Raw genomic sequence first — 16068 nt, forward strand, 5'->3', positions numbered from 1 at the left:
ATCCACTTGAGAAATTGCTCTCAAGTGCAAATTTAATTAACTTAATGTAAAACAAAGGCAATGAGCAATAAAAATACCAACAAATATGGTGTGTTTATATGTATACTGAGATACATACATATGTATGTATGTATCTAGGGTAGATCGGAACACCTTGACACAATGAAAATTTACATTCCTTCTTGGAAATAGAGTTGATTTCCTAGATTAGGCAACAAATCCAAAAAAACATATTCAAGATTATCTTTAAACGGCAGTAGTAATTCTTTATAAGCAACAACCTTTAACTAGGACATCAATTTTGTATCCTCGCCCATTTGAATTAGAACATAAAAGGCTAAGATTTTAATCAGCCTAGGTCCGCACAAAAAGAAGATTTTGAGAATTTTGATAACTTTAGATCAGACTAAAACTTTAAGAAACTTTAACGAAATACTTTAGCCTCATTCTTTAAAATCGATTTTGGAATCTACTTCGAAGGAGTAATAACTTTACTTTTTTTTATTGTTGAACAAATTTAGTATTGTAAAATGCCAAAATACTTTGTTCTAAAACTTTTGCTCTACTGATTTCATAGATTTCCTTTTGTAAACTATAGAACGACACATCACTCACTAATTGTGGGTAAAGTATTTTTTTAATTTAATTGAAATTTATGTAGATTTTACAGCTGCAATGCAGCTGAACAAAATAGATCTTGACTGACTGATAAGGAAAGGTTAATAAATTCGTAGAAAAAAAAAGAAATTGCAACATTTTGAATTGTCATTTCTCAGTCTCTGAGAGCCCAGAGAAGCCCTATGATTGACAACATGAACTCTGAAAAAAGATAAAGAGAAAACAACTCCAACTACAATTACCTCAACAAATAGCAAATGTTGTTTGGTGGGCTTTGTGTCTCTATTAATTTATCATTCAATTGAACAATGAATGCAGTGCAAAACGATTTAATTAATTGCCACTGCAGACAATGCGAGAGACATAAGGCTTTACTCTGGAATGGAACTCACATTTGGGATTTATATTTATCTCTCTCTGGAGGAAAACGAAAGACATTAAAACAATTAAAATATAACTTTTTAATGAAACTGCGCACGTGCCCTTTGTGGGTGGGGAGTGGGAAATGGGAAATGGGAAACATTCTCCATTGCCTAATTTTAGTTTGTCGAGACAACAAAAAAAAAAAAAAAAAGATGAAATATGACCTAAATTATGTTTCAGACAGGACTAAGAAAATAAATGTCTACACACACACACGCATACACTGAATGAGAGAGTCCCACACACACTTAGAGTAGTATCCGGAACCGGAAAATTGTCCCAGACAGAGAAACGAAGATGAGAATTAAAAAGTGCCATCGATACCATTTCAAGGCTCTCTCCCCTCTGATTTCTCATTTCCATTTTGCCTTCTTCAAGTGCCTCGAAAAGCAGGAAGCAAACTAAATATAAATCCAAAGCCACCATATGTGGATCGGTATTTGTTGAGGCAGAAAGAGAAAGAGAGAGAGAGAGAGAGACAAAGGAAACGACTTCGACTAAGATATACCCTTTACCAAGTGAGGCTTTAATGAGAGTGGAGTAAAGTAAAGTATTCAATCAATATACCCAATGGGATGCTGAGCACTAAGACGAACGAAACGTCAACATGATGTCGAAGAAGGAACGCAAAAGGCGTCCATTAAATTATTGCCGCCAACTATTAAGGGAGAGGACGCATAGGGTGGCAGTGGTGAGGAGGAAAGGGAGGGAGAATCGATCGATGGCTCGACCAGCTAAAAATAGATTCAAAACGCCAACTGACTTGCTTTACCTTTCACGATACATCCCAATCTCCTTCTCTCTCTCTCTCTCTCTCTCTCTGTGTCTAGATGATTTGACTGTGATCTTGTTTCTGGCCAAGCACCAATTACACAACAAGAATTCGTTTAGTCTAAAACAAGGAAGGAACTTTTGGGCAATCAATTTCAATTAGTTTCGTCTTTCTCTCACTTTCTCTAAAATGAAACACTTCACATTAATGGACTTCTGTTTTCGCATCTGTATGTTATACCAAATCCTCTAGAGGTGGTAAACAAGTCCATTTATTATGGATATACACAAACATTGACTTAACCGCTAAGGCGGAAAAAAGAAGTCATCGTTGTGGTCGTTGTCGCAATCTTATCGCAAGCAAATGTTTAAAGCTAAAAATTGTTTTGCATTTTTTTTGCGTATTTTTCTTCGTTTTGTGTTAAATTTTTTGTTTGCCTTGCAGCTAAGCTAATGAAGGCATTTGCCCAGCTCTGCCCTGCCTAAGTATGCCCATTGGGTATGAAAAGACAACCATGCAGGACAGTTGACAGAGACGCTGTCTGTCTGTCTGGCTGTCATTGACACTGCCTTGTTTCTACTACCCTCAGGTCGTGCCAAAGGATGCATTCATGCTGTGTCCTCATCAACTCTTGGGGCATCTCATCACATCTCATCTCATCTCTCATGCAAAGCAATGACCTTTCATTCCCACACCCTCAAGCGTTGCACATTCAAGGGGGTTACTGCAACTAAACTAAAAAAGATGCGGGTCAATGGCTTCAACCAGATGTATGTATGTTCATACATACGAATGGACAAATATTATGAAAATACATCCACAAATAAGTGGCACACAAAATTAAACCAGAAACAAAAAACACACAAAATATCAGGGCAAAGAACACACACACACACGCACCCTTCAATAAAATTGTTAAACACGCAACAGCTATATAAATTGTTTTACATTAATTTTCAGACATCATATCCAATGACCAATCACACGAATATAATTAAACACCTTTAACTTTACTTTGTGATGAGCATATCACACATTTTCAAGAGCAAAACAGAAGAGAACTCAATCGTTTTAATTAATTGCTAAAACATATTCTTCAGGCTTGAACCTAAAGAAGCTATTTTAAATGATGGAATGAGTAAAATAAGTAAAACAAACCCCAGTATTAAATGTTTCAATGGCAACTAAACTCCCAATAAGTTTTTAAGGTTTCTAGCAGTGACGGATTAGTAGATTTAGCAGATCATTTAAAGGTTGACTTAAAGTTCATTCATTTACCAAAAATATAGTTTTAAGAAATATAGCTAAATTGATCTTTCACAACGGAAAGTGACCCCGAAAACTAGACCTCGCAATGGCTTAATAAGTCACTGCTTTCTAGTAGAATACTTTTATGACTGACTGCATGCAAGTACAGCCTGCGAAACACCCAAAGAATATGTTTATGCTGTATTTGTTTAATCTAAAGGTATCTCAAGGGCTTTGAAGGGCTAGCAGTAGGGTAACAAAAACGAGTGACTGGGTCGAAATGTAAGCTTCTTTACATTTACCAATCCATCTATAATGTGTGATGCATATGTATTAGTTCTTCTTCTGTGTGTGTGTATGTATGTATATAGAAAAAGCAAACCACCGTAGCAAATAAATATCGTTCAGCTGTCCTCTTCATTCACACACCCCCATCAAAAATAAATATAAAGAAAACAAAAACGGCAGCAGCTGTTACTTAAAATTTCAATTGATCTTTCAGCGAAACGATCTTGAAGTGAAACTCTATTGTTCATATATTTTGGTGTGTTCTTCTGATTCTTCTTCTTTATCTTCTTCTTCTTCACAATATAATAGTTAGTGAAAGTGTCCCATTAGCCAGAGAGGAGGAGCACTTGACAACTCTGTGAATTGTTTTGCCATTCACAATCAATAACAATTCAATTGAATTGATTTTTATGTGACACTTATGTTTACTTCTGCTGGTTCTGTTTTCTATTTGCCATGGAAATTTGAAAATGTAATGTTTATATTCATTCAACTTAATTTTCGAAATTTATTTTCAACTTGCAATAGTTTGGAAGTTAGAGAAAGATGTGGAATAGTTATCTAAATCAAATAAGATAGAATAATAATCAAAGGATACCTTGATCCTTAAATAAATATTCCTAATACTTACAATTATATAGTGAACTGATAAATACTAAACTTGATTACGTTGAGAGAGATTACTCAGAAATTGTATGGCTTTCCACTGACTAAAGGATTCTTTAAGCTTTAAGTCAGAGGGGTACTATTTATTTGTCCAGTAGTGTACTTACTTATGTATGTATCTATGTGCCATACATGCGTGGATTAATGATGTATTGATTTGAAAACTATTCATAAATTTCTACAAATTTTTCTTCTTTCTTTTCTTAACCAAACATAATATTTACTTTTGCCGACTCTCTGTTTCTTTCTCGTTATTTACAGTTACCTCCATTTTGTTGGTGTCATGCCAAAAATTAACAGTAAACTAAACAACTGCCAAGCAACTGAAAAACAACTTAAAGGTAAGTTAATACTTTATGACAAAAAAAAGGGGGAAAACAGATAACAAACGGAAAACCAACCAGACACAAAGCAACAAGAAAGAAAGTAGAAAAAAAGCTTAAAGTGGAAAACAAGAAGAAGAAGAAGCGACATCGAGAAGAAGCATTAAATGACATTGACAATGGGGCCGAGAAACAAAAAAAAAAAAAAAATACTCCTGTCGAGTCCTTTGTAAAAAGGGTTGGATGCCAACCAAGAAGACGAAGAAGAAACTGAAGTGCGTCGCACCCAAGTGGTTGCTTGTGGGTGGTTGCTGGCTGTGGGCGTGGCAGTAGACAACAAAATAAGGGGTTGCATACACTTATGTTAACACGCTTGTGGTTATTTTGATTTTTAAGACTTCTACGAGACGTCATGGCGTCAAGTGTTGCCTTTAGTATAATTGCTGGTATATCTCTATCTGTCTTCAATGTCTGGCAACCCTTGTCACCCAGGCACAAAAGTCACTTGCAAGCACAAATTTCAAACTTCAGTGTCAAAATGAAGCCAATAATCAAGAACCCTTGAGTATTTTCAATCAAGTTGTCCATAGAAAGCAATAAAATCAAATAAAGTATAGCAAAAGCAAGTGGGACCGGGCTGGGAAAGTAATAGAAATCATTCTTTGACGAGAAGTGGCAAAAGATTTTTTGGGGCAAAAGGATAAATGGAGTTCAGTGATAGATCAAGGACATCATTAGCTTTTATTAGCCGAATCTTTTGTGTGGTCTTTCTTTTCGTTTCCATATGTACATATATGTTCTTTATTTGTTTGTTGAAGGACTTGCTCGATCCTTTGGCCTTACACTTTTCTTATTTAATTTTTTATAACACTTTTTTTTTTTTTTTTTTTTTTTGTTTTGGGTTTAAGTAAAAAAAATATTTTGTTGTATTTCTTTTTACGTTTTTCTTGTTTGTTTTGTACTTTACTTATGTTATTTTCTCTCTTATTTAAATTTTTTTTCTAATTTTCTGTTTTAATTTTTTAGGATTTAAAAAAAAAACTTTTTTTATTTGTTTTGTGACAAAAAAACTTTTTTCTATTTGTTTTGTGACAAAAAAAAACTTTTTTTTGCTTATTTATTTAATTATAGAAAGTTAATGGTTTGTTTTAAATAATTTGTTAACTGTGTTCGTTGGCTGGCTTTATTTTTTTCTGCTCCTGAGCATCCTAAAGTTTGTAAATAATAAAGAGAAAAAAAAAATTCCAACCCCAAAGTTGCTTGCACAAAGGCCCCGGCGAGATTCGAACTCACGATCTCCTGTTTACTAGACAGGCGCTTTAACCAACTAAGCCACGGCGCCTTACGTTTGTACGCCGCTGCAATTGTGAATAAGTCTTAAAATTCCGTACGTCACATTGTGTTCATTAAACTCGATAAAAGAAAAGAATTTTTTTTTTTTTGTATAACTTTTACAAGCAAAAGTGTGGCGTCATTTGGTTAGATAAAGATTCTTCTTGGCATATTTCTTATCAGATAAATTGTTTGTATCAAATAGATGATGAAAAGCGATGCATATATGTTTGGTACATACATAGATTGGTAAAAATGATGTAATATTAGAAACTCATAGAAATAAACTAACAAACATCTGAAAATCAAAAGTAAGGCAAAATATATAAAAATAGTTCATGTTATATGTCTGATATGCATACTTGATAAGAGAAACAACATTTTTGTATCCCACACTAGTGAGGGTATTAAAAAAACCAATGATATTTTATTTTTGCAATTTCGCTGAAAAGTATGCAACATTTCTTTTTGATAGACTCTTTTGTGTTAATCTATTGCAGCTAAAAGTATGCAAAGTAAAACTCCATTGAGGTGCCGCAGTGATTAAATTTTTTAAAAAACAATTAAATTTGTGAAATTAAGTTCATGAAATTAATGTATGTGGTTAAAAAAAGTATATTTTAAATGAAAATTTTGTTAACTCTACAACCATTTGGGCGTATATCATTGTTGTCTTAGGCTACAGGTGACTTTTCACAATGATCAGCATCATCATCATCATCATCAGCATCATCATCATCATCATGAGCTTTGTGGATACCGCAAAGTTCGCTTAACTTGATTACACATTATTTTGCTTGTCTCTTTCCGCTACTTTGGGGTAACCCGTTCTCCTCCTGCTGGATGAGATGATGGCCCCAAAAAAAGAAGTCAAGAAAACAAAATAAAAATAACAGAAAAACGAAACAAGTTCTTGCTCCCGCTCTTTGTAGTCAGAGTCTTGCAATGTCTGCCGTGTCGTTTGCCAAATTAACTATACTGAAAATGTAAGACAAAAATGTTGCGCATAGCCAAAGATGCAACTGTTGCAACTGCAACAACTGCAGAAAACTTGCAAATGTCCAGTTAAGACCAAAACAAAAAAAAAAAAAAAAACCAACTAAAAACGCAGTAACAAAAACCAAAACTACTGCTTAATAGTGGTTTTCGAACGTCTCTTGACCAGAAATGTGTCAACATACGACTACATAAATAATATGAATGAAAGAAAAAAAAAACTGGACATTGGTAATCCTCCGAAAAAAAAGCAACGCACACACACACACACACACACACACATTGTAAAGTTGGTGCAATATTTCAGCTGCTTGGTCAAGAGAAGAGAATGCAAGAAGCTAGTTTTATTTTTTGTTTATACCTAAAATTGAATTGGAATTCATTATGAAATCTATTGTCCCACATTTGTGTAAGCAATGTCCTTGGTGAAAGAAGGAACTGTAGAAGCATTTCTCTTCCACATTTTTGACTTGTAACTCAATTTCTTTAAACCTTTTTGCCTATGCCTATGACGTTTTCACACACAATGTTTTAGAAAGCATTTCGTCTGGCTTTTAGTTGGGTTAAGTAGCAAGTAAACAAAAATTGTGAGGCTCTCTAATGGTTGTCGTTGTTGTTGCTGTTGTCGCTTCTGCAGCTGCTTCTGTGGCTGTTGTTGCTGCTATTTTTCCAGTGCTGTAGGTCAAGGCTGGGCGCGGCGGTAGTTCCACGTTCCATCCATACGTGACTGTCTATCGGTTACATCGATGATCATGATCATGATGATCATGATGAACATCATAATGACAATGGTGAAAGCCAAGCCAAGTCACTGACTGACTGACTGACTGACTGCACTGCCAAAAACTATTAAATATACTAAAAACAAAATGCTTTCAGTCTGAACTGACAAATGCTAAGGGAATGCCCGATGGAAGCTCGCCCCACCAAAAAAAGTTAAAGATCTGCACAATTTGATTTGTTGTTGCCGTTGTGTGTCAGCCATAACAAAAGAGTAAATCTTCTGCTTTTCATGGAGTTAGAAAGCGACGGTGGCTTCTATTGCTGCTGCTGCTGCTGATGGTTCCACTGATGAAGCTGATGGAGCTGATAGAGCTGCTGCTGCTGCTGGTGCTGCTTCTGTTTCTATTTCTCTGGGAAAATGCTAACTCAGCACGTAGGACTTTTGGGAGTGAGAAAATTTCGTTCTCGTTGAAATGATTGAAATTTTTTTTTCTTCTAATTTTTGTCTCTGCTTATATGAAATTTATAGTGTGTGTGTAATTTTAAAAAAGAAATCTGTGATATCATGGGAAAAATGTTTCGATTGGTCTACATACGAATTCTATAAGAGACTTTTCGTTCGTTATAGACAGAAAGAGATGTAAAGTCTAGACTCTAGACTATCTGATGAATGATATTGGAAAATTTTCAAACTAAATTTCATTAGTTTCTATTGAGTAACCAACTATGTTTTGTTATCAAATGAGCAGGGTCAAGAACGTTGCTTTCTAGTCACCAGAACTCCATATACTATAACTAGTTAAGAATTACAATTCAATTCAGTTGTTAGCGTTTTTTAAAGGGAAATGTACATATAAATGTTTTACCCTTAGAATGCTTAACAAGTTACCCATCAAGATGGCATATATGTATCAGCTATAGATTGGCTTACTTAATATTTCACACAGCTTCTACAACATATCCAAAATTCATCCAAATCGATGATTCGCATACCTGAAGTTCCCCTTGTTAGACATAGACCTTTAAATATATAGATATAACTTGCACTCATGGCAAGTCCTACGATTAGAAAACTTGTTTTCAAAATATTAGTGATACTTATTAGTCATAAAGAAATTTCAGTGAACCCTTTAATTTCATGTTAAGAAGTATATTCTTATCTCAATCCTTACTTTTGCCTTTTATCGACACACTTTGCCTGCGGCAAAGTTAGGCAAAAATGGAAAGAGAGACAAATGATTGCCCAATTCTTTAAAATACCAGAAGCATCCGTTGCTGCTGTTGCTGCAGCTACTGCCACTTGATGACGATGATGATGATAATGATACTGATGATGCCCAATTTAGGTAGAAAATCGAATGCCATTAATTAAGTTGAAATGCCTAATGCCTAAGCCTCTAAGTTTAAGCGTGAGCCGATTCGACTGATTGCAACCACTCACCCACGATCCTTAAATGAATACAAAAGCAAACAACAACAAATCAACATAAGACATAAGAAATACAAGCTAAAATTAACTCGAAAAGAAACGCCAACACAAATTCAACTTGTGGCACGTAATTAAAATCAATGAACCGAAATCACAAAAAAACAAAAAACAAAAACCAAGAAAATAAACAAAGCAAATTTTCAATGAATACAAAATACAAATATTTTGTTTAAATATTTATGATATCAAAATGTATAAGTCGGCTGAAGAAGAGGAAGCCTCAAGTAATAAACCCCTTCCCTCCCCCCAAACTCTTGCCAATTATTAGTGAGTTTAATAATAGAATTAATTGCATTCTATTAATTGGCAAAAGTATTCGACCATTTAATCTAAATATAACAAGTCTTTTTGTCTATCTACTACATACATTTATAATAAATCTATTTCTAGTTTGTTTGAATAACTTTTTTCCCCCCCATTGTATTTGGTTTTAGCCATAAAAATCGCCCACAATTTGCCTAAATAATTCCCACCTCGGATCGTTAAACAAATTAAATGTTACGCTCTTTTAAATGTTAATCAAAACATAGCAACAACAAAACAAATCATAAAAATTATTAAGCTAAACTATCCAGCTAGTGAGTGAGCAAAATATAGAGATAGACAGAAAAAGAGAACGAGAGAGAGAGAGACAAAAGGAGAAAGAAAACAGAGCGAAAAACCACAAAAATTTTTTTGGTTGCCTTCTTTTGGTATCTGTTTTTCTGTTTTTGGGGCCGGTCTCAACGCCTTTGAACATAATTTATGATCAATTTAATTTTATTTTAATTCAAATTTTATTTTCCAAACAAAAACGAACGAAATTTTTTTTTTGTGCAAAAAAAAAAATTAAACCAAATACAACAACAAAAACTAGGGATTTGATGATCATGTTGATGTGATGACGCTAAGCCCAGTGGTGGGCATGGGGCAGGGGCAGGGGCAGGGGCAGGGGCAGGAGAGGTAGATGAACAATAGAGGGAGGGATGAGGTGGCTCCGATGGCAAAGAAGACGCAAATAAATTGATGGGAATTTCTTTTTAGTCGCTCGATTGGTTTTTTGGGATTTTTCTCTTTCTTTTTATGACAGATACTCTAAACAAATGGAGTATATTCAATCCAAGATTGAGATACAAAATGTATATTATATACTTTCGCATCTGGGTTATCTAGAGAGTTCAGACGAACGACTCCTTGACAGAATCATTTACAATATACATAGCTTCAATATGAAATGAAATCGTATATCTTTAGGTATGTAGGCTATATCAGTGGCATATAGGCTTATAGGGTATATCTATGTCGTTTCTTTGGCTTATCTATGACATTTTTGTTTTAATGTAGTTGTTGTTGTTGTTGTTGTTGCTGATATTGATGGGGGGGCTGCCGGTCTTTTTGTTAGTCGTTTACATATTCAAATAGAAAACGAAAGCGTTTTTGAGTTGGTGTTTTTTTTCTTCTTTTTTTTTGTTAATTTTATTTTTAATTTTTCCCTTTTCTTTCTCTTTATCTGGGCTTTTGTTTGTGATTTGCTTCTAATTTGTTGAAAAGAAGAAAACAATGGCAGCGCGTGCGATTACGTAAAGCATCAAAAACATAAACTTACACACACACACACACACACACACAGACAAACATGGTCATAGTCGAGGGAAGATTTATAGTTTAGTATACATATTTGTATATATTAAAAACTCCATGTGATTATTTTTAGATTTGCACTTGGCAATGTTTAATGTTTACCAATCTGAAAGTTTTAACCATTGAAATCTTTGAGTTTGTAAATTAAATAAACAAAAGTCACCAAAGTATAGAAAAGCTAGTAGAAATCGTTTTTGTTGTTCATATATTATAAATATTTAAGTATAGTTAAAAACTATCAACCTAATTATTTTTTACAAGGACATGGATAGACAATAACTCTATATTCTGGCCTGGGATTCAAAACCGGATGCTCGTCATATACCTTAATGAATGGATTATTTAGACAACCAAAAACTGCTTGAAGTGCTTTAAGAGCCGAGTGGATCTAGTCTGGTGGAATACCTAGATCTCTGGAGTCCGAAACTCAGCAGAAGGCATAAAAAGTGAATATATTGAATGAGTTTCTATAGCCAAGTTCCCTTTTTTGGCTGTCTGTCCTTCGACACTAATCTTAGACTCCTTCTAAAACCCTACACACCTATGGCTATACCTGGGATTCAGCTGAATTGAACTAATATATACGATACTATATAGGCAAAGATGTGAGTTTTGTCGAAAATTTTACTCAAGTCACTCTTTAGAGTGGTAGATCATTATGCCATTGGAATTTTTAAACTTATTTCTCAACTTATCATGTAGCAAATTCTATATCCCTCTCTGCCTTTCTGTACCTCTCCGTCCCTTCCTCTCTTTCATTCTGTGTTTTGTTTCTGGCCCTCCAGTAATCCCATTTTGACACATTTCAATGGCCCTAAAAATAAAAATAAAATAAAAAAAACCATGAACAACTTAACTTATTAAAAACAACAACAACAACAATGCGAGCAACAATAGCAATAACTGTATTACTTCTGCCGTAAAATATTTCACGCACTCACGTTTTTTAATGCAATAACATGGTACTTTGAAAAGCCACAGCCCTCTCGAATCTTGCCCCCCAACCCCTGCCCGGTCCACGGCCCGAACGCCTCAATATTTGCCCCATTCCTTAACCTGGACAACTCAGGCCACATAAATTTTTATGACCATAGCCATCTCTCTCTCTCTTCTTTTTGTAGTTGTTTGTTGTTGCTGTATAAACAATTAAATGCGGAGTGAGAAGGGGCGGGGCCGGGAGGGGGTAACTATACCAAAATAAAAACAATTTTTTGCGCACATTTTAATTGACACTTCGACTTTGATATACTCTATGAACGCATTACGCTTAAGTAAAACAGGCAGACAGGGGGGAGAACGACAGAGAGAAAGAGACATCATCACAAGAACAGACTTTATGACTATATACGATCACAATTTTAGCTTAAAAACAGTTGTCATTTAATGAAAGACAAATCATGGGAAAAGCATTTGCCAAAGTTAATCTACCCCAATTGAAAGTAGGGTATATTTTGGGCAAGATCAAGAAAGGGATGTTGCGAGGCTGCGAGGAGAGAGACTTTTGGCATGACTTTGGCCCATATATCACAAATATTTTGTTGAACTTGAATTAATTATAATTGTGTTTTTTTTTTTTTTTTACGCAATTGCAAAGTGAGGAGGAGTCGAAAAGACAAATAAATAAACAAAAATTAAAAACTTTATGTTTATTTCTTTCAAGTTAATTGGATGAATGTTGAATTTCCAATATCTTTTTGTTCCATTTGCCATCTATTCGGTTTGCATTTAATGGTCTAATAAAGATGGCAAAGCAGAATTTATGACCTTAGTATAAGGGCAAGAATTTGCCTTCTAATGCATATCGTGTCGTCGTTCTAAAGGGTTTCTAGATATTATTTTTATTTCCCTGCTAAAGTGATGGTGTTAATGATGATGATGATGATAATGGTGGCCCTTTTGGTTAAAGACTTGGGTTAATGGCAAAATAAATATTATGATTACGACTAAAGAATTATTTGTTAGAGACTTTGGCAGAAAGAAATTTAATATTATAATGTGAGTCATTCAACTCGAAGAAGAGTAAAACTAACCAATAGCAATAACAACAACATACATAACATAAGCAACTTTCATACTTTACTTTCTTCAAACAAACAAAAATTTGAAATACAAACCGCCTTCGCCTTTGCCTTCGCCCTCACCATCACCCTCACCTTCGCCTTCGCCTTCATCTTCGCCCTCGCAGCTAATCAGCCAAGCCAAACTGATGACCGCTGGCGGGGGCCAAGGTAAAAGGAGCTTTCGTTGTTTCAATTTGTTATTTTTGGTGGGTGAAACCGATATTAGCTGACTGGAATAGTTAATTAAGGCATACGACGAGAAGACAAATGTTAATATTCGTTTGTAAGTATGTGCATATCAATTTGTTTTTGTTTCTTTTGGCGAAAGAAGCCAAAACAGCCGCCGGAAAGGTGTTACGGACGGATATGAGTGTCTTTTTTTTTTTTTTTTTTTTTTATAAATAGGGGGGAAAGCATTGAAAGCCGAGGTGTGGGACTTGGTATCGACCTTGGTTAGTGGTCACCGCACCGCACTAAAACCTACCCTATGCTCCGTATCCCTCTCGCGGAACCAACGCTGAAGTACTACTTCACGAGGGGGAGATGGCACGTATGCCTCGTCTAGAGTTTACCTAGAACTGAAGTTTTGGTTACGCTGGCGTTCAGCGCGACGCAAGGATTGCATGATGACTGCTGCCATGTGGCTAACAGCTAGCCAATTGTTTTGCGAGCTAAGTAGGATATCCATAAAGTCGTTGACTATAAATGGCCTCCCAATGCCTAGGCTTAGCTCTTCCCGTTCAGCAGAATATCTAGGACAGACAAACAGGACGTGTTCTGCGTCTTCTATATTCCCCGCACAGTGTGTGCAAAAGGGATCCGTCTCATGTTTAAACCTATGCAAGTAGGATTTAAAGCATCCATGTCCCGTCAGTAACTGTGTCAGATAGAAGTCAGTCTGACCATGTTTGCGATTAAGCCATGGCCGAATGTCGGGGAGAAGGCGCCTTGTCCAGCTCCCATGGTTTGAGTCACGCCATCTGCGTTGCCAGTTAGTCAGAGTCGTCTCTCTTCTAACTGGCGGCGGATCTCTATTTCTAGCCTCGTTAGCCAAGAGGTCTAGTGGGGCCATATCAGACAGCACCAAGGCGGCATCTTCGGAGACTGTCCTAAACGCGCATATGGTCCTGAGCGCGCATGTTCGGTACGACGATCTGCAGTCCCGGCTGTAGGTGGGGGATGACATCGCTGGTGCCCATATGGCGGCGGCATATAGGATGATGGACCTTACCACTGTCGAGATGAGCCATCTGCTCCGTTGCTTGGGGCCGCCGACGTTAGCCATGAGGCGAGTTATAGCTGACGTGGCCTTCGCAGCTTTATCTGCGGTATACTGCAGGTGGGCTTTGAATGTTAGCCTATGGTCCATCATGACTCCAAGATATTTAATGGCAGGCTTTGATGTTATTGAGCATCCGGCGACTTCGATCCTGGCTGTTTCCACTTTTTTCCTGCTGCTTATGAGCACGGCCTCGGTTTTGTGTGCGGCTATGGATAGTGAGTTTGCCTCCATCCATTCCAGGATCCTGAACACTGCTGCATTGGTGTTTTCTTCCGCTTGCTGTATATCCTTGGCCACAGTGACGATGGCGATGTCGTCCGCGAATCCCACTATGCGAGTGTCAGTTGGCATGTCCAATCGCAGGACAGTGTCGTACATAACATTCCACAATGTTGGCCCGATCACTGATCCTTGGGGTACTCCACCTGTGATGGTGTGTTTCCGTGGACCAGCTGCTGTGTCGTAGAGTAGCACCCGATCCCGGAAATAGCTGCATATCAGGTTAATTATGTACTCAGATATGTTTAATCGCTCTAGGGACGCGATAATGGAGTCCCAGCTGGCCGAATTAAAAGCATTCCGTACATCCAACGTTGATATAAGGCAGTATTTTTTGTTGCCGCCTTTCCAGCGTTGCCCTTCGATGGCTTTAGCGGCTATCTCTACCACCGAACTGATGGCGTTGATAGTGCTGCGTTTCCTCCTGAATCCGAACTGCCAGTCCGACAGTCCATGACGTTGCTCCAGTTCCTTCTCCAGTCTGTTGCAAATGATGCGCTCAAAAAGTTTCCCAATCACATCAAGCATACACAGGGGTCTGTATGCAGATGGGTCATCTGTTTTATCACCTTTGGGAAGTAGGACCAACCTTTGTAGCTTCCACCTCGTAGGGAACTCCCGTTGCAGCATGCATGTGTTGAAAAGTTCCACAAACGTCGACGCGTGTTTGCAAACTAGCAGTTTGATTACAAGAGCCGGGACCCCGTCCGGGCCCGGGGCCTTATGTACGTTTATCCTCTTCCCTGCTTCCACGACTTCACCAACATCTGTGAATATCGGTGCACATGGTGTTCCGCTCGCTGCTAAGTTCCTCGTCGGCCTTGAAGGGAATAGCGTTGCTACAATGTGACCCAACTTGGTTGGATCCGTTGGCATTATGCGCCTGGCGAGTTTGCCCATAACTAGTTTATAGGCAGTCCCATGTGGCTGCGCATCTGCATCTGCGCACAGCTTCTTCCAGCAGTCCGCTTTACTTCTCTTGATCTCCATATTCAGGTTGGCTCTTTTCCGTTTGTAGTCTGCAAGCAGCTCCGGAAACGTGGGCATTCTGCGGGCACGTTGCTGTCGTCGTCTGGCCTGATGACATTGCCTCCTGGCATCCGCAATCCTGGCATTCCACCAATGTACTGGCTTACATTTGTTGAGTCCATGCCGTTTGCGTATCATGGCTGCATCACATGCTCTACGAAGAATGTCGCCCATGTGGTTGGCCTGGGTGTCCGCGTCCGCGCTGCTGCTCCTTGTCCCTTGGGTCATCATGGTGAATAACGCTTCTTCGCTCAGCGTGCTTGGGGCCCAGCTGTAGAACGTCGTTGGTGTGTGTGCAGGTGGACAACTCTTGATAGAGCACACAATGGCGAAGTGGTCGCTGTGCGTGTAGATATCCGAAACTGCCCACTGCGCGCTGCGGGCTAGGCAGGGGCTAGCAAACGTGAGGTCGATCACGGAGCCTCTGCCAGCCTTATTGTAGGTGTGAGTGTTGCCTACGTTGAGCAGACTGATGTTGAGTGTGGCAAAAGCGTCCAGCAGGGCCCTGCCCCTTCTAGTGGTCCTTTGGCTACCCCATTCCGTTGCCCATGCATTGAAGTCGCCGGCTATGATGGTTGGCGTGTGGGTTCTGGCGTCCTCCACTAATCCATCCAGTATGCTGCAGAATTCGTCGATGTGTTTGCTCGGTGCTATGTAGCAGCTGTAGACATATACTCCATTGTACCTCGCCCTTACATATCCGTCCGCGCTGTGCTGATTCTCCAGATATGTCCTGCTGTTGCTCCAAATTGCCGCGCCATAACGGTGGTTTTGCGTCCAGCTGTGGTCCTGTATATGGGAATATGGCTCGCACAAGATTGAGAAATCTACTTTCAGGTCCCGCACAGTTTGTTTTAAGAGGTCCTGTGCCGACCTGCAGTGGTTTAGATTAAGCTGTAGAAACTTAATCCTTCCTATTA

The 16068-nt window shown here is 37.9% G+C and overlaps 1 non-coding gene across 1 annotated transcript; it reads right to left on the reverse strand.

Annotated features, from left to right (window-relative positions):
• Window positions 1-5606: 5606 nt before the first annotated feature.
• On the reverse strand, window positions 5607-5680 carry TRNAT-AGU (transfer RNA threonine (anticodon AGU)). Its single transcript has one exon. It is a non-coding gene; the product is annotated as a tRNA-Thr (tRNA).
• Between the last annotated feature and the right edge of the window lie 10388 nt (window positions 5681-16068).

Source organism: Drosophila tropicalis, unplaced genomic scaffold, assembly GCF_018151085.1.
Source record: "Drosophila tropicalis isolate 14030-0801.00 unplaced genomic scaffold, ASM1815108v1 contig_4, whole genome shotgun sequence".
Taxonomy (NCBI): domain Eukaryota; kingdom Metazoa; phylum Arthropoda; class Insecta; order Diptera; family Drosophilidae; genus Drosophila; species Drosophila tropicalis.